This window comes from Cetorhinus maximus, chromosome 2 (genome assembly GCF_964194155.1).
Source record: "Cetorhinus maximus chromosome 2, sCetMax3.hap1.1, whole genome shotgun sequence".
Lineage (NCBI taxonomy): Eukaryota > Metazoa > Chordata > Chondrichthyes > Lamniformes > Cetorhinidae > Cetorhinus > Cetorhinus maximus.
Genome location: NC_135880.1, coordinates 222896542 through 222921085, shown reverse-complemented (window position 1 = coordinate 222921085; position 24544 = coordinate 222896542). Strand labels below are relative to the sequence as shown.

The window sequence follows — 24544 nt, the reverse complement described above, 5'->3', positions numbered from 1 at the left end:
TCTCTCTCTCTGTACCCCTGTGTGTGTGTGTGTGTGTGTGTGTTTCTCTCTCTCTGTATCTGTGTGTGTGTGTGTGTTTCTCTCTCTCTGTATCCCTGTGTATGTGTGTGTGTGTGTGTGTTTCTCTCTCTCTCTCTGTGCCTGTGTGTGTGTGTGTTTCTCTCTCTCTCTCTGTGCCTGTGTGTGTGTTTGTGTGTTTCTCTCTCTCTCTCTGTGCCTGTGTGTGTGTGTGTCTCTCTCTCTGTGCCTGTGTGTGTGTGTGTTTCTCTCTCTCTCTCTGTGCCTGTGTGTGTGTGTGTTTCTCTCTCTCTGTATCCCTGTGTGTGTGTGTGTGTGTGTTTCTCTCTCTGTATCCCTGTGTGTGTGTGTGTGTGTGTTTCTCTCTCTCTGTATCCCTGTGTGTGTGTTTCTCTCTCTCTGTATCTCTGTGCCTGTGTGTGTGTGTGTCTCTCTCTCTGTATCTCTGTGCCTGTGTGTGTGTGTGTTTCTCTCTCTCTCTCTGTGCCTGTGTGTGTGTGTGTGTTTCTCTCTCTCTGTATCCCTGTGTGTGTGTGTGTTTCTCTCTCTCTGTATCCCTGTGTGTATGTGTGTTTCTCTCTCTCTGTATCCCTGTGTGTGTGTGTGTTTCTCTCTCTCTGTATCTCTGTGCCTGTGTGTGTGTGTTTCTCTCTCTCTGTATCCCTGTGTGTGTGTGTGTGTGTGTTTCTCTCTCTCTGTATCCCTGTGTGTGTGTGTGTGTGTTTCTCTCTCTCTGTATCCCTGTGTGTGTGTGTGTGTGTGTTTCACTCTCTCTGTATCCCTGTGTGTGAGTGTGTTTCTCTCTCTCTGTATCTCTGTGCCTGTGTGTGTGTGTGTTTCTCTCTCTCTGTGCCTGTGTGTTTGTGTGTTTCTCTCTCTCTCTCTGTGCCTGTGTGTGTGTGTGTTTCTCTCTCTCTCTGTGCCTGTGTGTGTGTGTGTCTCTCTCTCTGTGCCTGTGTGTCTGTGTGTTTCTCTCTCTGTGTGTGTGTGTGTGTGTGTGTGTGTGTTTCTCTGTGTGTGTGTGTGTGTGTGTTTCTCTCTCTCTCTCTGTGCCTGTGTGTGTGTGTGTTTCTCTCTCCCTCTGTATCTGTGTGTGTGTTTCTCTCTCTCTCTCTCTGTATCTCTGTGTGTGTGTGTGTTTCTCTCTCTCTTTATCTGTGTGTGTGTGTGTGTTTCTCTCTCTCTGTATCTGTGTGTGTGTGTGTGTGTTTCTCTCTCTCTGTATCTCTCTGTGTGTGTGTGTTTCTCTCTCTCTGTATCTCTGTGTGTGTGTGTGTGTTTCTCTCTCTCTGTATCTGTGTGTGTGTGTGTGTGTTTCTCTCTCTCTGTATCTCTGTGTGTGTGTGTGTTTCTCTCTCTCTGTACCCCTGTGTGTGTGTGTGTGTGTGTGTTTCTCTCTCTCTGTATCCCTGTGTGTGTGTGTATGTGTGTGTGTTTCTCTCTCTCTCTTTGTGCCTGTGTGTGTGTGTGTTTCTCTCTCTCTCTCTGTGCCTGTGTGTGTGTTTGTGTGTTTCTCTCTCTCTCTCTGTGCCTGTGTGTATGTGTGTCTCTCTCTCTGTGCCTGTGTGTCTGTGTGTTTCTCTGTGTGTGTGTGTGTGTATGTGTGTTTCTCTCTGTGTGTGTGTGTGTGTGTGTTTCTCTCTCTCTCTCTGTACCTGTGTGTGTGTGTGTTTCTCTCTCTCTCTCTGTATCTGTGTGTGTGTCTCTCTCTCTCTCTCTGTATCCCTGTGTGTGTGTGTGTGTGTGTGTTTCTCTCTCTCTGTATCTCTGTGTGTGTGTGTGTGTGTTTCTCTATCTCTGTGTGTGTGTGTGTGTTTCTCTCTCTCTGTATCTCTGTGTGTGTGTGTGTTTCTCTCTCTCTGTATCCCTGTGTGTGTGTGTGTGTTTCTCTCTCTCCGTATCCCTGTGCTAGTGTGTGAGTGTGTTTCTCTCTCTCTCTCTGTGCCTGTGTGTGTGTTTCTCTCTCTCTGTATCCCTGTGTGTGTGTGTGTTTCTCTCTCTCTGTATCCCTGTGTGTGTGTGTGTTTCTCTCTCTCTGTATCCCTGTGTGTGTGTGTGTGTGTTTCACTCTCTCTGTAGCCCTGTGTGTGTGTGTGTTTCTCTCTCTCTGTATCTCTGTGCCTGTGTGTGTGTGTGTTTCTCTCTCTCTGTGCCTGTGTGTTTGTGTGTTTCTCTCTCTCTCTCTGTGCCTGTGTGTGTGTGTGTGTTTCTCTCTCTCTCTCTGTGCCTGTGTGTGTGTGTGTCTCTCTCTCTGTGCCTGTGTCTGTGTGTTTCTCTCTCTGTGTGTGTGTGTGTGTGTTGCTCTCTCTGTGTGTGTGTGTGTGTGTGTGTGTGTGTGTGTTTCTCTCTCTCTGTATCCCTGTGTGTGTGTGTGTGTTTCTGTCTCTCTGTATCCCTGTGTGTGTGTGTGTGTGTGTGTTTCTCTCTCTCTGTATCCCTGTGTGTGTGTGTGTTTCTCTCTCTCTGTATCTCTGTGTGTGTGTGTGTGTTTCTCTTTCTCTCTGTATCCCTGTGTGTGTGTGTGTTTCTCTCTCTCTGTATCCCTGTGTGTGTGTGTGTGTGTGTGTGTTTCTCTCTCTCTCTCGTATCCTGTGTGTGTGTGTTTCTCTCTCTCTGTATCCCTGTGTGTGTGTGTGTGTGTGTTTCTCTCTCTCTCTGTATCCCTGTGTGTGTGTGTGTTTCTCTCTCTCTGTATCCCTGTGTGTGTGTGTGTGTGTGTGTGTTTCTCTCTCTCTATCCCTGTGTGTGTGTGTGTGTGTGTTTCTCTCTCTCTCTGTGCCTGTGTGTGTGTGTGTTTCTCTCTCTCTCTGTATCCCTGTGTGTGTGTGTGTTTCTCTCTCTCTGTATCCCTGTGTGTGTGTGTGTGTGTGTGTTCTCTCTCTCTCTTGTATCTGTGTGTGTGTGTGTGTGTGTGTGTGTTTCTCTCTCTCTCTGTATCCCTGTGTGTGTGTGTGTTTCTCTCTCTCTGTATCCCTGTGTGTGTGTGTGTGTGTGTGTGTGTTTCTCTCTCTCTATCCCTGTGTGTGTGTGTGTGTGTGTTTCTCTCTCTCTCTGTGCCTGTGTGTGTGTGTGTTTCTCTCTCTCTCTGTATCCCTGTGTGTGTGTGTGTTTCTCTCTCTCCGTATCCCTGTGTGTGTGTGTGTGTGTGTTTCTCTCTCTCTCTGTATCCCTGTGTGTGTGTGTGTTTCTCTCTCTCTGTATCCCTGTGTGTGTGTGTGTGTGTGTGTGTTTCTCTCTCTCTATCCCTGTGTGTGTGTGTGTGTGTGTGTGTTTCTCTCTCTCTCTGTGCCTGTGTGTGTGTGTTTCTCTCTCTCTTTATCCCTGTGTGTGTGTGTGTTTCTCTCTCATTCTCTGTATCTCTGTGTGTGTGTGTGTGTTTCTCTCTCTCTGTATCCCTGTGTGTGTGTGTGTGTGTTTCTCTCTCTCTGTATCCCTGTGTCTGTGTGTGTTTCTCTCTCTGTGTATCTGTGTCTGTGTGTTTCTCTCTCTCTGTATCCCTGTGTGTGTGTATGTGTTTCTCTCTCTCTCTCTGTATCTCTGTGTGTGTGTGTGTGTTTCTCTCTCTCTCTCTCTGTGCCTGTGTATGTGTGTGTTTCTCTCTCTCTGTATCTGTGTGTGTGTGTGTTTCTCTCTCTCTGTGGCTGTGTGTTTCTCTCTCTCTCTCTCTCTCTCTGTATCTGTGTGTGTGTTTCTCTCTCTCTCTCTGTGCCTGTGTGTGTGTGTGTTTCTCTCTGTATCCCTGTGTGTGTGTGTGTGTGTGTGTTTCTCTCTCTCTCTCTGTGCCTGTGTGTGTGTGTGTTTCTCTCTCTCTGTATCTCTGTGCCTGTGTGTGTGTGTGTTTCTCTCTCTCTCTCTGTGCCTGTGTGTGTGTGTGTTTCTCTCTCTCTGTATCCCTGTGTGTGTGTGTGTGTGTGTTTCTCTCTCTCTGTATCCCTGTGTGTGTGTGTGTTTCTCTCTCTCTGTATCCCTGTGTGTGTGTTTCTCTCTCTCTGTATCTCTGTGCCTGTGTGTGTGTGTGTCTCTCTCTCTGTATCTCTGTGCCTGTGTGTGTGTGTGTTTCTCTCTCTCTCTCTGTGCCTGTGTGTGTGTGTGTTTCTCTCTCTCTGTATCCCTGTGTGTGTGTGTGTTTCTCTCTCTCTGTATCCCTGTGTGTGTGTGTGTTTCTCTCTCTATGTTTCCCTGTGTGTGTGTGTTTCTCTCTCTCTCTCTGTGCCTGTGTGTGTGTGTTTCTCTCTCTCTGTATCCCTGTGTGTGTGTGTGTGTGTTTCTCTCTCTCTGTATCCCTGTGTGTGTGTGTGTTTCTCTCTCTCTGTATCCCTGTGTGTGTGTGTGTGTGTGTGTGTGTGTTTCACTCTCTCTGTATCCCTGTGTGTGTGTGTGTTTCTCTCTCTCTGTATCTCTGTGCCTGTGTGTGTGTGTGTTTCTCTCTCTCTGTGCCTGTGTGTTTGTGTGTTTCTCTCTCTCTCTCTGTGCCTGTGTGTGTGTGTGTTTCTCTCTCTCTCTGTGCCTGTGTGTGTGTGTGCGTCTCTCTCTGTGCCTGTGTGTCTGTGTGTTTCTCTGTGTGTGTGTGTGTGTGTGTGTGTGTGTGTGTGTGTTTCTCTGTGTGTGTGTGTGTGTGTGTGTGTTTCTCTCTCTCTCTCTGTGCCTGTGTGTGTGTGTGTTTCTCTCTCTCCCTCTGTATCTGTGTGTGTGTTTCTCTCTCTCTCTCTCTGTATCTCTGTGTGTGTGTGTGTTTCTCTCTCTCTGTATCTGTGTGTGTGTGTGTGTTTCTCTCTCTCTGTATCTGTGTGTGTGTGTGTGTTTCTCTCTCTCTGTATCTCTCTGTGTGTGTGTGTTTCTCTCTCTCTGTATCTGTGTGTGTGTGTGTGTGTTTCTCTCTCTCTGTATCTGTGTGTGTGTGTGTGTGTTTCTCTCTCTCTGTATCTCTGTGTGTGTGTGTGTTTTTCTCTCTCTGTACCCCTGTGTGTGTGTGTGTGTGTGTGTGTGTGTGTTTCTCTCTCTCTGTATCTGTGTGTGTGTGTGTGTTTCTTTCTCTCTGTATCCCTGTGTGTGTGTGTGTGTGTGTGTGTTTCTCTCTCTCTCTCTGTGCCTGTGTGTGTGTGTGTTTCTCTCTCTCTCTCTGTGCCTGTGTGTGTGTTTGTGTGTTTCTCTCTCTCTCTCTGTGCCTGTGTGTGTGTGTGTCTCTCTCTCTGTGCCTGTGTGTCTGTGTGTTTCTCTCTCTGTGTGTGTGTGTATGTGTGTTTCTCTCTGTGTGTGTGTGTGTGTGTGTTTCTCTCTCTCTCTCTGTACCTGTGTGTGTGTGTGTTTCTCTCTCTCTCTCTGTGCCTGTGTGTGTGTGTGTGTGTGTGTTTCACTCTCTCTGTATCCCTGTGTGTGTGTGTGTTTCTCTCTCTCTCTCTGTGCCTGTGTGTGTGTTTCTCTCTCTCTGTATCCCTGTGTGTGTGTGTGTGTGTGTTTCTCTCTCTCTGTATCCCTGTGTGTGTGTGTGTGTGTTTCACTCTCTCTGTATCCCTGTGTGTGTGTGTGTTTCTCTCTCTCTGTATCTCTGTGCCTGTGTGTGTGTGTGTTTCTCTCTCTCTGTGCCTGTGTGTTTGTGTGTTTCTCTCTCTCTCTCTGTGCCTGTGTGTGTGTGTGTGTGTTTCTCTCTCTCTCTCTGTGCCTGTGTGTGTGTGTGTCTCTCTCTCTGTGCCTGTGTGTCTGTGTGTTTCTCTCTCTCTGTGTGTGTGTGTGTGTGTTTCTCTCTGTGTGTGTGTGTGTGTGTGTGTTTTTCTCTCTCTCTGTATCCCTGTGTGTGTGTGTGTGTTTCTGTCTCTCTGTATCCCTGTGTGTGTGTGTGTGTGTTTCTCTCTCTCTGTATCCCTGTGTGTGTGTGTGTTTCTCTCTCTCTGTATCTCTGTGTGTGTGTGTGTGTTTCTCTCTCTCTCTGTATCCCTGTGTGTGTGTGTGTGTTTCTCTCTCTCTGTATCCCTGTGTGTGTGTGTGTGTGTGTGTGTTTCTCTCTCTCTCTCTGTATCTGTGTGTGTGTGTGTGTTTCTCTCTCTCTGTATCCCTGTGTGTGTGTGTGTGTGTGTTTCTCTCTCTCTCTGTATCCCTGTGTGTGTGTGTGTTTCTCTCTCTCTGTATCCCTGTGTGTGTGTGTGTGTGTGTGTGTGTTTCTCTCTCTCTATCCCTGTGTGTGTGTGTGTGTGTGTGTTTCTCTCTCTCTCTGTGCCTGTGTGTGTGTGTGTTTCTCTCTCTCTCTGTATCCCTGTGTGTGTGTGTGTTTCTCTCTCTCTGTATCCCTGTGTGTGTGTGTGTGTGTGTGTGTGTTTCTCTCTCTCTATCCCTGTGTGTGTGTGTGTGTGTGTGTTTCTCTCTCTCTCTGTGCCTGTGTGTGTGTGTGTTTCTCTCTCTATGTATCCCTGTGTGTGTGTGTGTGTGTTTCTCTCTCATTCTCTGTATCTCTGTGTGTGTGTGTGTTTCTCTCTCTCTGTATCCCTGTGTGTGTGTGTGTGTTTCTCTCTCTCTGTATCCCTGTGTCTGTGTGTGTTTCTCTCTCTGTGTATCTGTGTCTGTGTGTTTCTCTCTCTCTGTATCCCTGTGTGTGTGTATGTGTTTCTCTCTCTCTCTCTGTATCTCTGTGTGTGTGTGTGTTTCTCTCTCTCTCTCTCTCTGTGCCTGTGTATGTGTGTGTTTCTCTCTCTCTGTATCTGTGTGTGTGTGTGTTTCTCTCTCTCTGTGGCTGTGTGTTTCTCTCTCTCTCTCTCTCTCTGTATCTGTGTGTGTGTTTCTCTCTCTCTCTCTGTGCCTGTGTGTGTGTGTGTTTCTCTCTGTATCCCTGTGTGTGTGTGTGTGTTTCTCTCTCTCTCTCTCTGTGCCTGTGTGTGTGTGTGTTTCTCTTTCTCTGTATCTCTGTGCCTGTGTGTGTGTGTGTTTCTCTCTCTCTCTCTGTGCCTGTGTGTGTGTGTGTTTCTCTCTCTCTGTATCTGTGTGTGTGTGTTTCTCTCTCTCTGTATCCCTGTGTGTGTGTCTGTGTGTTTCTCTCTCTCTGTATCTCTGTGCCTGTGTGTGTGTGTGTTTCTCTGTCTCTCTCTGTGCCTGTGTGTGTGTGTGTTTCTCTCTCTCTGTATCCCTGTGTGTGTGTGTGTGTGTGTGTTTCTCTCTCTCTGTATCCGTGTGTGTGTGTGTGTGTGTTTCTCTCTCTCTGTATCCCTGTGTGTGTGTGTGTGTGTTTCTCTCTCTCTCTCTGTGCCTGTGTGTGTGTGTGTTTCTCTCTCTCTCTTCCTGTGTGTGTGTGTGTTTCTCTCTCTCTCTCTGTGCCTGTGTGTGTGTGTGTTTCTCTCTCTCTCTCTCTGTGCCTGTGTGTGTGTGTTTCTCTCTCTCTCTGTATCTGTGTGTGTGTGTGTCTCTCTCTCTGTGCCTGTGTGTCTGTGTGTTTCTCTCTCTCTGTGTGTGTGTGTGTGTTTCTCTCTGTGTGTGTGTATGTGTGTGTTTTTCTCTCTCTCTGTATCCCTGTGTGTGTGTGTGTGTTTCTGTCTCTCTGTATCCCTGTGTGTGTGTGTGTGTGTTTCTCTCTCTCTGTATCCCTGTGTGTGTGTGTGTTTCTCTCTCTCTGTATCTCTGTGTGTGTGTGTGTGTTTCTCTCTCTCTCTGTATCCCTGTGTGTGTGTGTGTGTTTCTCTCTCTCTGTATCCCTGTGTGTGTGTGTGTGTGTGTGTGTGTGTTTCTCTCTCTCTCTCTGTATCTGTGTCTGTGTGTTTCTCTCTCTCTGTATCCCTGTGTGTGTGTGTGTGTGTGTTTCTCTCTCTCTCTGTATCCCTGTGTGTGTGTGTGTTTCTCTCTCTCTGTATCCCTGTGTGTGTGTGTGTGTGTGTGTGTGTTTCTCTCTCTCTATCCCTGTGTGTGTGTGTGTGTGTGTGTTTCTCTCTCTCTCTGTGCCTGTGTGTGTGTGTGTTTCTCTCTCTCTCTGTATCCCTGTGTGTGTGTGTGTTTCTCTCTCTCTGTATCCCTGTGTGTGTGTGTGTGTGTGTGTGTGTGTGTTTCTCTCTCTCTATCCCTGTGTGTGTGTGTGTGTGTGTGTGTGTGTGTGTGTTTCTCTCTCTCTCTGTGCCTGTGTGTGTGTGTGTTTCTCTCTCTCTCTGTATCCCTGTGTGTGTGTGTGTTTCTCTCTCATTCTCTGTATCTCTGTGTGTGTGTGTGTTTCTCTCTCTCTGTATCCCTGTGTGTGTGTGTGTGTTTCTCTCTCTCTGTATCCCTGTGTCTGTGTGTGTTTCTCTCTCTGTGTATCTGTGTCTGTGTGTTTCTCTCTCTCTGTATCCCTGTGTGTGTGTATGTGTTTCTCTCTCTCTCTCTGTATCTCTGTGTGTGTGTGTGTTTCTCTCTCTCTCTCTCTCTGTGCCTGTGTATGTGTGTGTTTCTCTCTCTCTGTATCTGTGTGTGTGTGTGTTTCTCTCTCTCTGTGGCTGTGTGTTTCTCTCTCTCTCTCTCTCTCTGTATCTGTGTGTGTGTTTCTCTCTCTCTCTCTGTGCCTGTGTGTGTGTGTGTTTCTCTCTGTATCCCTGTGTGTGTGTGTGTGTTTCTCTCTCTCTCTCTCTGTGCCTGTGTGTGTGTGTGTTTCTCTCTCTCTGTATCTCTGTGCCTGTGTGTGTGTGTGTTTCTCTCTCTCTCTCTGTGCCTGTGTGTGTGTGTGTTTCTCTCTCTCTGTATCTGTGTGTGTGTGTTTCTCTCTCTCTGTATCCCTGTGTGTGTGTCTGTGTGTTTCTCTCTCTCTGTATCTCTGTGCCTGTGTGTGTGTGTGTTTCTCTGTCTCTCTCTGTGCCTGTGTGTGTGTGTGTTTCTCTCTCTCTGTATCCCTGTGTGTGTGTGTGTGTGTGTTCTCTCTCTCTGTATCCCTGTGTGTGTGTGTGTGTGTGTGTTTCTCTCTCTCTGTATCCCTGTGTGTGTGTGTGTGTGTTTCTCTCTCTCTCTCTGTGCCTGTGTGTGTGTGTGTTTCTCTCTCTCTCTCTCTTCCTGTGTGTGTGTGTGTTTCTCTCTCTCTCTCTGTGCCTGTGTGTGTGTGTGTTTCTCTCTCTCTCTCTCTGTGCCTGTGTGTGTGTGTGTTTCTCTCTCTCTCTCTCTGTGCCTGTGTGTGTGTGTTTCTCTCTCTCTCTGTATCTGTGTGTGTGTTTCTCTCTCTCTCTCTGTATCTGTGTGTGTGTGTGTGTTTCTCTCTCTCTCTCTGTGCCTGTGTGTGTGTGTGTTTCTCTCTCTCTCTCTATCCCTGTGTGTGTGTGTGTTTCTCTCTCTCTGTATCTCTGTGCCTGTGTGTGTGTGTGTTTCTCTCTCTCTGTATCTCTGTGCCTGTGTGTGTGTGTGTTTCCATCTCTCTCTCTGTGCCTGTGTGTGTGTGTGTTTCTCTCTCTCTGTATCCCTGTGTGTGTGTGTGTGTGTGTGTGTGTTTCTCTCTCTCTGTATCCCTGTGTGTGTGTGTGTTTCTCTCTCTCTGTATCCCTGTGTGTGTGTGTTTCTCTCTCTCTGTATCTCTGTGCCTGTGTGTGTGTGTGTGTTTCTCTCTCTCTGTATCCCTGTGTGTGTGTGTGTGTGTGTTTCTCTGTCTCTGTATCCCTGTGTGTGTGTGTGTTTCTCTCTCTCTGTATCCCTGTGTGTGTGTTTCTCTCTCTCTGTATCTCTGTGCCTGTGTGTGTGTGTGTCTCTCTCTCTGTATCTCTGTGCCTGTGTGTGTGTGTGTTTCTCTCTCTCTCTCTGTGCCTGTGTGTGTGTGTGTTTCTCTCTCTCTGTATCCCTGTGTGTGTGTGTGTGTGTGTGTGTTTCTCTCTCTCTGTATCCCTGTGTGTGTGTGTGTTTCTCTCTCTCTGTATCCCTGTGTGTGTGTGTGTGTGTTTCACTCTCTATGTATCCCTGTGTGTGTGTGTGTTTCTCTCTCTCTCTCTGTGCCTGTGTGTGTGTGTTTCTCTCTCTCTGTATCCCTGTGTGTGTGTGTGTGTGTTTCTCTCTCTCTGTATCCCTGTGTGTGTGTGTGTGTTTCTCTCTCTCTGTATCCCTGTGTGTGTGTGTGTGTGTGTGTGTGTTTCACTCTCTCTGTATCCCTGTGTGTGTGTGTGTTTCTCTCTCTCTGTATCTCTGTGCCTGTGTGTGTGTGTGTTTCTCTCTCTCTGTGCCTGTGTGTTTGTGTGTTTCTCTCTCTCTGTGCCTGTGTGTGTGTGTGTTTCTCTCTCTCTCTGTGCCTGTGTGTGTGTGTCTCTCTCTCTGTGCCTTTGTGTCTGTGTGTTTCATCTCTCTGTGTGTGTGTGTGTGTGTGTGTTTCTCTGTGTGTGTGTGTGTGTGTGTGTGTTTCTCTCTCTCTCTCTGTGCCTGTGTGTGTGTGTGTTTCTCTCTCTCCCTCTGTATCTGTGTGTGTGTGTCTCTCTCTCTCTCTCTGTATCTCTGTGTGTGTGTGTGTTTCTCTCTCTCTGTATCTGTGTGTGTGTGTGTGTTTCTCTCTCTCTGTATCTGTGTGTGTGTGTGTGTGTGTGTTTCTCTCTCTCTGTATCTCTGTGTGTGTGTGTGTTTCTCTCTCTCTGGATCTCTGTGTGTGTGTGTGTGTTTCTCTCTCTCTGTATCTGTGTGTGTGTGTGTGTGTTTCTCTCTCTCTGTATCTCTGTGTGTGTGTGTGTTTCTCTCTCTCTGTACCCCTGTGTGTGTGTGTGTGTGTGTGTGTTTCTCTCTCTCTGTATCTGTGTGTGTGTGTGTGTTTCTCTCTCTCTGTATCCCTGTGTGTGTGTGTGTGTGTGTTTCTCTCTCTCTCTCTGTGCCTGTGTGTGTGTGTGTTTCTCTCTCTCTCTCTGTGCCTGTGTGTGTGTTTGTGTGTTTCTCTCTCTCTCTCTGTGCCTGTGTGTGTGTGTCTCTCTCTCTCTGTGCCTGTGTGTCTGTGTGTTTCTCTCTCTGTGTGTGTGTGTATGTGTTTTTCTCTCTCTGTGTGTGTGTGTGTGTGTTTCTCTCTCTCTCTCTGTACCTGTGTGTGTGTGTGTTTCTCTCTCTCTCTCTGTATCTGTGTGTGTGTCTCTCTCTCTCTCTCTCTGTATCCCTGTGTGTGTGTGTGTGTGTGTTTCTCTCTCTCTGTATCTCTGTGTGTGTGTGTGTTTCTCTCTCTCTGTATCTCTGTGTGTGTGTGTGTGTTTCTCTCTCTCTGTATCTCTGTGTGTGTGTGTGTGTGTTTCTCTCTCTCTGTATCCCTGTGTGTGTGTGTGTTTCTCTCTCTCTGTATCCCTGTGTGTGTGAGTTTCTCTCTCTCTCTCTTTCTGTGCCTGTGTGTGTGTGAGTTAGAGGGGGTTTGCTGAAATTACTTGCTTATTCGTGGTTTAAAGCAAACCTGCCTGATCTTTCTCCAGCTGCACTCCTCTGAATTCCTTTGCTCCTAGAATGAATTCCAACCTCAGTCTCATCAGATCTGAAAGCGGGAATGCTCTGATGACTGGCTTTAATTTCAATTTTGATTTTTGATTAGCTTCTAACGTGTGCACAGGACGTAGGTAGGGAAAGGGGAGATGATGGTGTGAAGCCACCACAAACCAGCAGTTCCTGAGACACATTGACGTCATGTGCAGAATTGCTGGATATAAGCGGGGGAGGGGAAATGACCCAGCTTAAAACAAGCTCTAGGCTGAATGAAACCGGCTCCTAAAATAGTTCATGTAAATTCTTTGCAGTTCGTTTAGTTTGAACAGTGATGTAGGAAATTCACTTGAAGATATTGCTGAGTATCTTTGTGACTATTTCTGCTCAAGGTAGGGGATGCACTTTGACCTCTGCCAGTGACTGCGCAATAGGGTTGCCAACCCTCCAGGACATCAGATGTGGGCAATCCTGGAGAAAAGTCATCAGGATATTAAAAAAAGATTGCTTTTTTTTTTTGGTCATTTTCTTAGAACATTTCTCTTTACCGGACAGCTGTTTGGCTGACAGTCAAGCATCATCCAATTGCGTAATGAGTCTTTTTGCTTTCCAATTGGCGTAAGAAGGCAGTGGGTCACAAGGATGGACATGTTGGTCGATGAATGGCTGGAGGGCCGGGGAGGGGGACAAGTCATGTGATGAAACCTCCAGGAATACGTTTAATCACAGTTGGCAACCCAACTGCACGGTATAAGAGAGCTACCAAGACGGGAAGTTAAAAACAACTTGCATTTAAATAGCACTTTAACATAATAAAGCATTTCCAGATGCTTCAGAAGAGTATTAGCGGACAAAAAGTAGCCACGTAAGGAAGTATTTGGGCCAGGAGCTCGGTCAAAGAAAAAGGGTTTTAAGGAGCATCTTAAAGGAGGAAAGAGAGGGGTAGCAAAGATAGAAAGGTTTAGTGAGGGAATTCCATGGCTTAGTGTGGAAAACCTTTGCCCCTGTGACCCACACGGCCAGGTTTGATTCTCGGTCTATGCTGAACTAAATCATCTAATTAATAAGCTTTCAACGCCTGAGGATCTGGGAGAGAACAATTGGCCAGGAGACTGTCAGTCTCTTGCTGTTCAGCATCTACTGTGTGCATATTTGACGAGATTCAGTGCATCCTGACGCCACTCCTGACTGAACTGCTTCCGGGCGCTCACTGGGGAGAAAATCGGGTGGCGAGCATGCTCAAACTCCCAGTCTGCCTCGTCTGCTTCTCGAGGCCTCGGTATGGAGTTATTTTCCCCATCTCAGACACCATACAGCGTGTGGTCTGGTAAAGAGGAATACAGCAAAATACAGCCCGTCAAAGACTCCTCTGTCACTTTGGCTGGTACTCACAAAGCTCACAGAGTGCTGAAGAAAACCTGCTTCCAAAACCTAGTCTGAATGCAGCACCAAATTCAGTGAATAACAGGTACCCAGGAGTGAGTTACAGACTGGAATATATTCGAGGTGTTTTGGGGGGGGTGGGGGTGCTGGTTTATATACAGAGTACCAGATACTCAGGGTGAGTTACAGAGTGGAATATAATCGAGGGGTTTCGTGGGTTTACACACAGAATACCTGATACCCGGGAGTGAGTTGCCACCTGAAATCTAATCAAGGGGTTCAAGGAGGGAGAGGTTTTTTTTATAAAAAGCATTACATACCCGCAAGTGAGTTGCAGACTGACATCGAATCAAGGGGTTCAGGGGATTTAAAAACAGAGTAACATACCCAGGAGTGGGTTACAGGCAGGAATCTAATCAAGGGGTTCCTATGGTTTATATATAGAATAACAGATACCCGGGAGTGAGGTACAGACTGAAACATAAGAACATGGGAACACGAGGAGGCCATTTGGCCCCTCGAATCTGTTCTATCATTCAGTGAGATCTGGCATAATCTGTGATCTAACCCCATGTACACAACTTTCCCCCATATCCCTTAATGCCTTGGCTAATGAAAGTCTAGCAATCCAAATTTAAAATGAACATTTAGTCTGACTCAAGCAACAACAGCAAACCCAGCCCTGTCAATGCTGCAGAGACCTCCTTAACATCTAGGGGCTTGTGCCAAAATTGGGAGAGCTGTCTCTCAGACTAGTCAAGCAACAGCCTGACATAGTCGTACTCAGAATTATACCTTACGGACAATGTCCCAGACACCACCATCACCATCCCTGGGTATGTCCTGTCCCACCGGCAGGACAAACCCAGCAGAGGGGGCGGCACAGTGGTATACAGTCGGGAGGGAGTTTCCCTGGGAATCCTAAACATCGGACCCCATGAGGTCTCATGGCATCAGGTCAAACATGGGCCAGGAAACCTCCTGCTGATTACCACCCACCGCCCTCCCTCAGCTGATGAATCAGTGCTCCTCCATGTTAAACACCACTTGGAGGAAGCACTGAGGGTGGCAAGGGTTCAGAATGTACTCTGGGTGGATGTCTTCAATGTCCATCTCCAAGAGTGGCTCAGTAGCACCACAGCTAACCGAGCTGGCCGAGTCCTAAAGGACATCGCTGCTTGACTGGGTCTGCGGCAGGTGATGAGGGAACCAACAAAAGGGAAAAACACACTTGACCTCATCCTCACCAACCTGCCTATCGCAGATGCATCTGTCCATGACAGTATTGATAATAGCACCACACAGTCATTGTGGAGAGGAAGTCCTGCCTTCACACTGAGGATACCCTCCATTGTCTTGTGTGGCACTATCACCATGCTAAACAGATAGATTTCAAACAGATCTAGCAACTCAAGACTGGGCATCCATAAAGCACAGTAGCCATCAGCAGGAGCAGAATTGTAGTCGAACACAATCTGTAACCTCATGACCCAGCATATCCCCAATTCTATATCCCCCACTCTACCGTTATCCCAAGCCAGGGGATCAATCCTGGTTCAATGAAGAGTGCAGGAGGTCATGCCAGGAGCAGCACCAGGCATTTCTAAATATGAGGTGTCAATCTGGTGAAGCTACAAAACAGGACCACTTGTGTGTCAAACAGCATAAGCAGCAAGTGATAGACAGGGCTAAGCAATCCCACAACCAACGGATCAGATCTAAGCTCTGCAGTCCTGCCACATCCATTCGGGAATGGTGGTGAACAATTAAACAACTCACTGGAGGAGGAGGAGGCTCCACAAATATTCTCATCCTCAGTGATGGAGGGGCCCATCACATCAGTGCAAAAGGTAAGGCTGAAGCATTTGCTACAATCTTCAGCCAGAAGTGCTGAGTGGATGATCCATCTTGGCCACCTCCAGAGGTCCAAGTATCACAGATGTCAGTCTTCAGCCAATTCGATTCACTCCACGTGATATCAAGAAACAGCTGAAGGCACTGGATACTGCAAAGGCTATGGGCCCTGACCATGTTCCGGCAATAGTAATGAAGACTTGTGCTCCAGAACTTGCCGCGCCCCTAGCCAAGCTGTTCCAGTACAGCTACAACACTGGCATCTACCTGGCTATGTGGAAAATTGCCCAAGTATGTCCTGTACACAAAAAGCAGGAGAAATCTGACCCGGCCAATTACTGCCCCATCAGTCTACTCTCGATCATCAGTAAAGTAATGGAAGGGGTCATCAACAGTGCTATCAAGCGGCATTTGCTTCGCAATAACCTGCTCACTGATGCTCAGTTTGGGTTCCGCCAGGGCCACTCAGCTCCTGACTTCATTACAACCTCAGTTCCAACATGGACAAAAGAGCTGAACTCCAGAGGTGAGGTGAGAGTGGCTGCCCTTGACATCAAGGCAGCATTTGACAGAGTGTGGCATCAAGGAGCCCTAGCAAAGCTGGAGTCAATGGGAATCAGGGGAAAACTCATTGCTGGTTGGAATCATATCTAGTACAAAGGAAGATGGTTGTGGTTGTTGGAGGTCAGTCATCTTAGCTCCAGGACATCACTGCAGGAGTTCCTCAGGGTAGTGTCCTAGGCCCAACTATCTTCAGCTGCTTCATCAATGACCTTCCTTCTATCATAAGGTCAGAAGTGGGGATGTTCGCTGATGATTGCACAATGTTCAGCACCATTCACAACTCCTCAGATACTGAAGCAGTCCATGTCCAAATACAGCAAGACCTGGACAATATCCAGCCTTGGGCTGACAAGTGGCAAATAACATTCACGCCACACAAGTGTCAGGCATTGACCATCTCAAACAAGAGAGTCTAACCATGACCCCTTGATGTTCAATGGCATTACCATTGCTGAATCCTCCACCACCAACATGCAGGGGCCTACCATTGACCAGAAACTGAACTGGACTTAGCCATATAAATACTGTGGCTACATGAGCAGGTCAGAGGCTGGGAACCCTGTGGTGAGTAATCCACCTCCTGACTCCCCAATGCCTGTCCACCATCTACAAGGCACAAGTCAGGAGTATGATGGAACACTCCCCACTTGACTGGATGAGTGCAGCTCCCACAACACTCAAGAAGCTTGACACCATTCAGGTCAAAGCAGCCCCGCTTGATTGGCACCCCATCCACAAACATTCACTCCCTCCACCACCGACGCACAGTGGCAACAGTGTGTACCATCTACAAGATGCACTGCAGGAATTCCCCAAGACTCCTTAGACAGCACCTACCAAAACCACAACCACTATCATTTAGAAGGACAAGGGCAGCAGGCACATGGGAACACCACCACCTGGAAGTTCTCCTCTAAGCCACTCACCATCCCGACTTGGAAATATATCGCCGTTCTTTCACTGTCCCTGGGTCCTGGAACTCCCTCCCTAACAGCACTGTGGGTGTACCTAGGCCACAGGGGCTGCAGTGGTTCAAGAAGGCAGCTCACCACCACCTTCTCAAGGGGCAATTAGGGATGAGCAATTAAAGCTGACCTGGCCAGCAATGCCTGTAAGTAAATAAAAAAATATAGTGTTTTGCAGAGGATATTTTCAAACCTCTACCACCCTTTGTGTGTGGGAGTGTTTCCTAATTTCATTCCTGGCTGTAATTTTTAGCCCCGTAATTCTAGATGCCCCAATCAGCAGAAATAGTTTCTCTCTTTACCCTACCTGTTGCCCTTTACTTTCTTGAAAATTTTAATTAAATCACCCTTTAACCTTCTAAATTCCACGAACACAAGCCTGGTTTGTGTAATCTCTCCTTGTGGTTTAACCTTTAGAGTCGTGGTATCATTCTGGTAAATGTAAGCTGCCGTCCCAGGGAGTTACAGGCTAGAATCTAACGGAGGGAGCATCAGAGGCTTATTTACCACTTTCATGTGTGGAACACCTTGTAAACCTTCCCTCCATCGCCGCTTTTGGTACCGTATGTAGACCAGAAACTACACGTTCATTTCTTAAAATCTAAACATGGTTTGTAACTAATTATATCCCTTTCCAGCTAATTTTATTTTTAAATGACAGACTATTTTTAAAAGTCGAGTCTGACAAGTGTGTTTGGGAAGTGTTCAAATGAGTATGTGACTTTACCTCAGGCTGATCACAGCTATGGTGCGGCCAAGCATGAAGGTTGGTCACTTCGAGCCTGAGGGTTCACTGAGCTATTTTCAATCCCCCAAACCCAAAGCGCTGACATTAAGGTTTGAAATAATTTCAGGATGTGTCACTGCATCACCCTGTCCATGTTAGCTCATCTACTCTGAAACGGTGATGAGGATCTAAAAATTATGCCTGGGCAACAAATGTTGGTCTGCCAGAAGTGCTCACCACCTGCCCCCACCCCCAGTGCTCACCACCTGCCCCCACCCCCAGTGCTCACCACCTGCCCCCACCCCCAGTGCTCACCATCTGCCCCCACCCCCAGTGCTCACCACCTGCCCCCACCCCCAGTGCTCACCACCTGCACCCCCTCCAGTGCTCACCACCTGCACCCCCTCCAGTGCTCACCACCTGCCCCTCCTCCAGTGCTCACCACCTGCCCCCACCCCCAGTGCTCACCACCTGCACCCCCTCCAGTGTTCACCACCTGCACCCCCTCCAGTGCTCACCGCCTGCCCCTCCTCCAGTGCTCACCACCTGCCCCTCCTCCAGTGCTCACCACCTGCCCCACCCAGTGCTCACCACCTGCCCCGCCTCCAGTGCTCACCACCTGCCCCCACAGTGCTCACCACCTGCCCCTCCTCCAGTGCTCACCACCTGCCCCCACAGTGCTCACCACCTGCCCCCCCAGTGCTCACCACCTGCCCCCCCCTCCAGTGCTCACCACCTGCCCCCTCCAGTGCTCACCACCTGCCCCTCCTCCAGTGCTCACCACCTGCCCCTCCTCCAGTGCTCACCACCTGCCCCCCCAGTGCTCACCACCTGCCCCCTCCAGTGCTCACCACCTGCCCCCCCTCCAGTGCTCACCACCTGCCCCACCCAGTGCTCACCACCTGCCCCGCCTCCAGTGCTCACCACCTGCCCCCACAGTGCTCACCACCTGCCCCTCCTCCAGTGCTCACCACCTGCCCCCCCAGTGCTCACCACCTGCCCCCCCCTCCAGTGCTCACCACCTGCCCCCTCCAGTGCTCACCACCTGCCCCTCCTCCAGTGCTCACCACCTGCCCCTCCTCCAGTGCTCACCACCTGCCCCCCCAGTGCTCACCACCTGCCCCCTCCAGTGCTCACCACCTGCCCCCTCCAGTGCTCACCACCTGCCCCTCCTCCAGTGCTCACCACCTGCCCCCCCAGTGCTCACCACCTGCCCCCCCCAGTGCTCACCACCTGCCCCCTCCAGTGCTCACCACCTGCCCCCCCAGTGCTCACCACCTGCCCCCTCAGTGCTCACCACCTGCCCCCCCAGTGCTCACCACCTGCCCCCACAGTGCTCACCACCTGCCCCCACAGTGCTCACCACCTGCCCCCCCCCAGTGCTCACCACCTGCCCCCTCCAGTGCTCACCACCTGCCCCCTCAGTGCTCACCACCTGCCCCCACAGTGCTCACCACCTGCCCCCACAGTGCTCACCACCTGCCCCCACAGTGCTCACCACCTGCCCCCATGAAAGAATAAATTAAAAAATTCAAGAATTCTCAACACTTTTTGCCTCTGAGACTTGATGTTATAAAAATTACACCCACCCGCTCTCACACAAATAGCTTCTCTTTGAAAATATTATAATGATAATATTAAACATATATCTTTCTTATTTTTGTTTCACTTAATGTGGAACTTGGGAGTGAGGTGAGTGAATGAGTGAGTGAGTGAGTGAGTCAGTGAGTGAGGTGAGTGAGTGAGTGAGGGAGGTGAGTGAGTGAGGTGAGTGAGTGTGTGTGAGTGAGTGAGTGAGTGAGTGAGTGTGTGTGAGTGAGTGAGTGTGTGAGTGTGAGTGAGTGAGTGAGTGAGTGTGAGTGGGTCAGTGAGAGAGCGTGTGTGAGGTGAGTGAGTGTGAGTGAGTGAGGTGAGTGAGTGAGTGTGTGAGTGGGTGAGTGAGGTGAGTGAGTGAGAGTGAGTGAGTGAGTGAGTGAGTCAGGTGAGTGAGTGAGTCAGGTGAGTGAGAGTGAGTGAGTGGGTCAGGTGAGTGAGTGAGAGAGAGTGAGTGAGTGAGAGTGAGTGAGTCAGGTGAGTGAGTGAGTGAGTCAGGTGAGTGAGTGAGTGAGTCAGGTGAGTGAGTGAGTCAGGTGAGTGAGTGAGAGAGAGAGTGAGTGAGTGAGTGAGTCAGGTGAGTGAGTGAGAGAGTGAGTGAGTGAGTGAGTGAGTGAGTGAGTGAGTGAGTGAGTGAGTGAGTGAGTGAGTGAGTGAGTGAGTCAGGTGAGTGAGTGAGTGAGTCAGGTGGGTGAGTGAGTGAGTGAGTGAGTGAGTGAGTCAGGTGAGTGAGTGAGTGAGTGAGTCAGGTGAGTGAGTGAGTGAGAGTGAGTGAGTGAGTGAGAGTGAGTCAGGTGAGTGAGTGAGTGAGAGTGAGTGAGTGAGTCAGGTGAGTGAGTGAGAGTGAGTGAGTGAGTGAGTCAGGTGAGTGAGTGAGTCAGGTGAGTGAGTGAGTGAGAGTGAGTGAGTCAGGTGAGTGAGTGAGTGAGTGAGTGAGTGAGAGTGAGTGAGTGAGTCAGGTGAGTGAGTGAGTCAGGTGAGTGAGTGAGTGAGTGAATGGGTGAGTGATTGAGTGAGTCAGTGAGTGAGTGAGTGATTGAGTGAGTGAGTCAGGTGAGTGAGTGAGTCAGATGAGTGTGATTGAGTGAGTGAGTGAGTGAGTGAGTCAGTGAGTGAGTGAGTGAGTGAGTGAGTGAGTCAGTCAGTCAGTCAGTGAGTGAGTGAGTGAGTGAGGGAGTGAGGGAGTGAGGGAGTGAGTTATTGAGTGAGTGAGTGAGTGAGTGAGTGAGTGAGTGAGTGAGTGAGTGAGTGAGTGAGTGAGTGATTGAGTATCAGTGGAAACTCTGCACATTCTCAATCCAAATCCAACTATCCACTTTGCACAAATGGATATTTTTCATGGATTCTTTTGAACCTTCTCGCAAAGCCCTCAAAGGCTGTGGAGCCCCTGCTTGAGAATCGCTGCTCTAATTGGGCTCAGTGCCCAGGAGCAAGTAGTGGGAAATTTCCTTTATTTCTCTATCCATGGGATGTGTGCATCATTGGTAAAGCCAGCATTTATTGCCCACCCCTAATTACCCCTTGAGAAGGTGGTGGTGAGCCACCTCAAATACAACTGAGTGGCTTTTGAGGCCATTTCAGAAGTCAGTTAAGGGTCAGCCATGTTGCTATGGGTCTGGAGTCACATATAGGGCAGCAGGTTTCCTCCTCTGACAGGCATTAGTGAACCAGATGGGTTTTTATGACAATCTGGTTGGTTTACTAAGTTGGCAAGATTCTGGCCAGCACTCAATAAGCACTGGGTCAAGCTCCAATGTGAACGTCTCCCGTAGTTGAGCAACCCATTCAAGTTGGCTGACCAGTTGGCCAAGGGACTCAAGGACATCTGGTGGAATGGTACCAGTACAGCAGGATGAATATGGGAGGGAAGGGGGACAGAGAGACAAGAGACATCTCAAGACTACCCGGGGATGTCCTGACCCACATTGCTTTCTCATGCCTCTGTCTTGTGCTGTTCATTATCAACCAGTCGCTTGCCTGATGTGCTCCTCGTTTCTTGCCTTGCTCACAGGGAGGACCACGTTTGGCAGTTCCGATTGTCCTACACAAGACATTAGTATCCAGGGACTTGGCATTGCTGCCCAGCATTGCTGCATTGAGAACCAAAATGGGGTTATAACGCTCTACCCATGTGGGAACTTGTGCACGGTCGATGGAATTCAGGTGAACCAGCCCAAGCGCCTGTCCCAAGGTAAGGGGAAAGTTAATAAACAAAAGTAGCATTTGAAGCATTCACTGTGAAGAAAACGCATTTGTATAACACTTTTCACAACCACAGGATGATCCAAGGAACATCATAGCTTCCTAATACGAATGAGTGAAGATCTTTTTATCCATTCATTCAAGGGATGTGAGTGTCACCGACGAAGTTGGAATTTATTGCTCACAAGTAAAAACAGAAAATGCTGGAAAAACTCAGCAGGCCTGTGGAGAGAGAAACAGGGTTAACGTTTCAGGTGGACTACCTCTCATCAGACCTGTCAGAAAGATCTTTGACCTGAAACATTAACTCAGTTTCTCTCTGTACTGCCAGACAGGGCGAGCACTTCCAGCTTTTATTTTCTGATTTTATTTCGGACTTCCAGCACCTGCAGTATTTCGCCGCGTCCCTAATGACCCTTGAGAAGATAATGACCAGCTGCCTTCTTGAACCACCGCCTGTGTGAGTCAGAAGGTTGTGGGTTCGTGCTGAACTCCAGAGTATGTGCAAATTAGCTGCCACATTTCCTACATTACAACGGTGCCTACACTTTCGTGGTAAAGATGCTTTGGGATGTCCTGAGGTTGTGAAAGGTGCTATATAAATGCAAAATTGAAACAGAAAATGCTGGAAATACTCAGCCGGTCTGGCAGCATCTGTGGAGAGAGAGACAGAGTTAATGTTTCAAGTCCATTTGACTCTCCTTCAGAGCCCTGAAGAAGAGTCACCTGGAATCAAAACGTTAACTCTGTTTCTCTCTCCACAGATGCTGCCAGACCTGCTGAGTATTTCCAGCATTTTCTGTTTCAATTTCAGATTTCCAGCATCGGCAGTATTTTGTTTTTATATTTGTAGGAAAAGAGTTGCCTAGAATTCTGATCTAAATCTTACCAGTGATATCAGCATTAAACAGGCGTATTAACTCTCTGTTTACTGCTCTGTATTAAGTATACCAAATTCAAATGACTTGTTTTTCTAGGTAACATATATGGTAATTAATTCTTTGTGTGAATGAATCAAGTTTATTCTTTCATGCAGCACAACCGAGGTGATTGCCTCGCAATATTATTAATGAGGTCAGGAGGAATGCTTTATTGAACCATCCTCCAGAGCACGGCTTCTCCATTTGATAAACAAATGGCTGACAATCTCTTTCTTGAATGTACTGACCTCGAATTCCCTGAGGAGGGCCATACAACTCTAAAGACTCCTGCTTAACTGTGAAGGGGCGGACTGTTAAAAACTGCTGTCATTGCCCCAGAGCGTCTCAAAGTGTTGGTCTCTTTCTGTAAGAGCTTCTGTCTGGTGCCACGTTACCAGTTTCGTTAAGGATGGCACTCAGGGTGGACCACACCATACACTGTACCTCGGGCTAAGGAGGAAAAAAGCAGTGCAAGTTAAATGTCTAATTCCATTGCCTACGAGGTTTTGTCCAGTGTTGAACTCTGTTGATGCTTTTGAAGCTGTGAGACAGGGAGGGGCGGGAGGTGGGGGTCTGCGAATGTAGTAAAAGGGTGGGGTTTAGGATCGGAGCTTGAGAATTGGGAATAAGATAGAGCCCACATCTCACCAATGCTATGTTAATTGTATTGTTACGGTTAAGGATAAACAGGTGGAGGGCATTGATTGATTAAGTATCTTGAACACATATAAAGAGGGACTGCGCGCGTAGTGTCCGCTGGTCCACTTGAGGCTTTCCATGACCGGTGGGCAGCACTGGGGCTGGGTACATCTTCAGCCCCGGGAATGACATTTTGGTTCAGTTAGTTAAGTTCCCTTTTACATATTTTTTGTTTTAGCTACAGTGCCCCAAGGGATGGCTGTCACCCCCTTGGATTATTATCATTTGATCACTTGTCCTTTTAAAAGAGACTATAAAGAGGGACTGGTGTCCACTGGTACGCTGCGGGGTACCCTGGGGGCTGGAGTGCATCCTCAGCACTGGGAATGACATTTTAATTTGATTATGTAAGTCTCCTTTGACGTTTTGTTTTAGTTACAGTGCCCCAATAGGGGGCTGTCACCCCCTTTTGATTAATTTATTTGATTGTCTATTGGTTATTTTAAAAGAGCACGTAAAGAGGGACTGAGCAATGTAGTGTCCACTGGTCCACTTGAGGTCTTCCCTAACCAGTGGACACTGCAGGGGACTGGAGTACATTGTCAGCACCGGAAACACCGTTTTAATTTAATTAGTTAAGTTCCCTTTTCAAGTTTCATTTCTGTTACAGTGCCCCATCAGGGGCTGTGACACCTTTTATTAGTTTCTTTTATTGATTTGCAATTTTCTTTAAAGGCACATATAAGGAGGGACTGCCCTTTAAGGGGCTGCCAACCTGTTAATTTGCTGATTCGACTTTACTCAAAAGAGTATAAAGAGCCACTAAGGGGGTAGTTCATTAGTCAATTAGTTTATTTGTTTATTTGATAGAGTTTAAAGAGGGCACAGGATTGGTTGGTTGGTAGGTGGCAGATGTATGTAATGCTGCATTCTGTAAATAATCCTACGATCAAGAGAAGGGTTTGTGTCCGGATTCGCACTTCACCCCACTTTGACATGGGGCATCTTTGTTGCATTGCATCTTGCTCACTATCACCAGTGGTTGCAGAAAGGTGGTAGTGTTATTTATATATGTTGTGTAAATATGTTGTGTAAATATAACTCAGGAAACTATTGACAAGGCTGTTGGGTGAAATGTGATTTTTCCATGACCAGAGATAATCTCCGTCCCGTGTTAAAGATTGCAGCAAGTGTTCCACTGAACCAGGAGTTCAGGATATTTATCACAGGGAGTGAGCGACTATTACACATGATGACAAAGTAAAGAAAAGCTACTTCAGAAAACAATGCAGTCAGTGTGCATATCTCCAATTCCACTTTACAGAGTTTTAAGCATTTTAACTGTCGGCCATGGCTCATGTGGTTTGCAGGTTGTGGGTTCAAGTCCCACTCGAGAGACTTGAGATCATTATCTAGGCTGACACTCGCACGGAGAGGGATTGCTGCACTGTCGGAGGTGCTGTCTTTTCAATTCAACATTAAACACAAAACCCTGCCCTCTCAGGCGGACGTAAAAACTTCCATGCCATTATTTTGTTAAAAAAATAGAGGGAGGAGGTTTTAGTTCACTTCTCCACAGTGTCCTGACCAATATTTATCCCTCGGTCAAAATCACTAAGAAAACAGATTATCTGGTCATTACCACATTCTGGGAGCTTGCTGTGCACAAATTGGCTGCCACAGTTCATACAACATCCACCAGGCTTCATTGACTACAAAGCGCTTTGAGATGTCCTGAGGCGATATATAAATGCAAATTCATTTTTTCTTTCTTTATAATTTTACCATAATTTTTTTTTCACCAACAATATTCCAGGAATGTGCTTGATCTGAAACAGATGATCTGTTCCAGTTCCTAAATTAGCTGAGCAGCCTTTAAATCGCACCCACAGTGTGACAGGCTCAGGACAGCGTTAACCCAGCAATTAGAGAGGAAGATCTCACTGCTGTTTCCATGGTACAAGCAGCCAGTGATTTACACCGTTGAGTTCCAGCTCCCACGCTTCACTCCTCATATAATTTGCAGGAATGGTGAGATAGGTTTCAGTGAGGGTGGTACACAGGCCCCAGGCAATTCCTGTTTCTGATGGAGGAGTGGTGCCATTCAATGATTGCAGTTCACTGTCTTCAAGACTGTGTGCGTGACTGATGGGCAGTGCCTCACTGGACAAAACCGCACTGGGCAAGACTGTGTGCGTGACTGATGGGCAGTGCCTCACTGGACAAAACCGCACTGGGCACTGCTTCACAGGGCGCTGCCTCACTGGGCACTGTCTCACTGGGCACTGCCTCACTGGACGCTGTCTCACTGGGCACTGTCTCACTGGGCA

General features: G+C 47.9%; 1 protein-coding gene and 1 long non-coding RNA gene across 5 annotated transcripts in view; both read left to right on the top strand.

The window, feature by feature from the left end:
* The window catches only part of LOC144671358 (uncharacterized), a 399896-nt gene that overhangs the window by 97744 nt on the left and 277608 nt on the right, over positions 1 to 24544 (top strand). The gene's annotated exons all lie outside the window — the stretch shown is intronic.
* The window catches only part of phldb1b (pleckstrin homology-like domain, family B, member 1b), a 220419-nt gene continuing 216343 nt past the window's right edge, over positions 20469 to 24544 (top strand). For 2 of the 4 annotated variants that reach the window (XM_078533068.1, XM_078533070.1), the window contains exon 1: positions 20469 to 20644. The gene's annotated coding sequence lies outside the window, so the exon portion shown is untranslated. The remainder of the gene's footprint in view (positions 20645 to 24544) is intronic. The other 2 variants (XM_078533067.1, XM_078533066.1) reach the window with 1 other exon arrangement.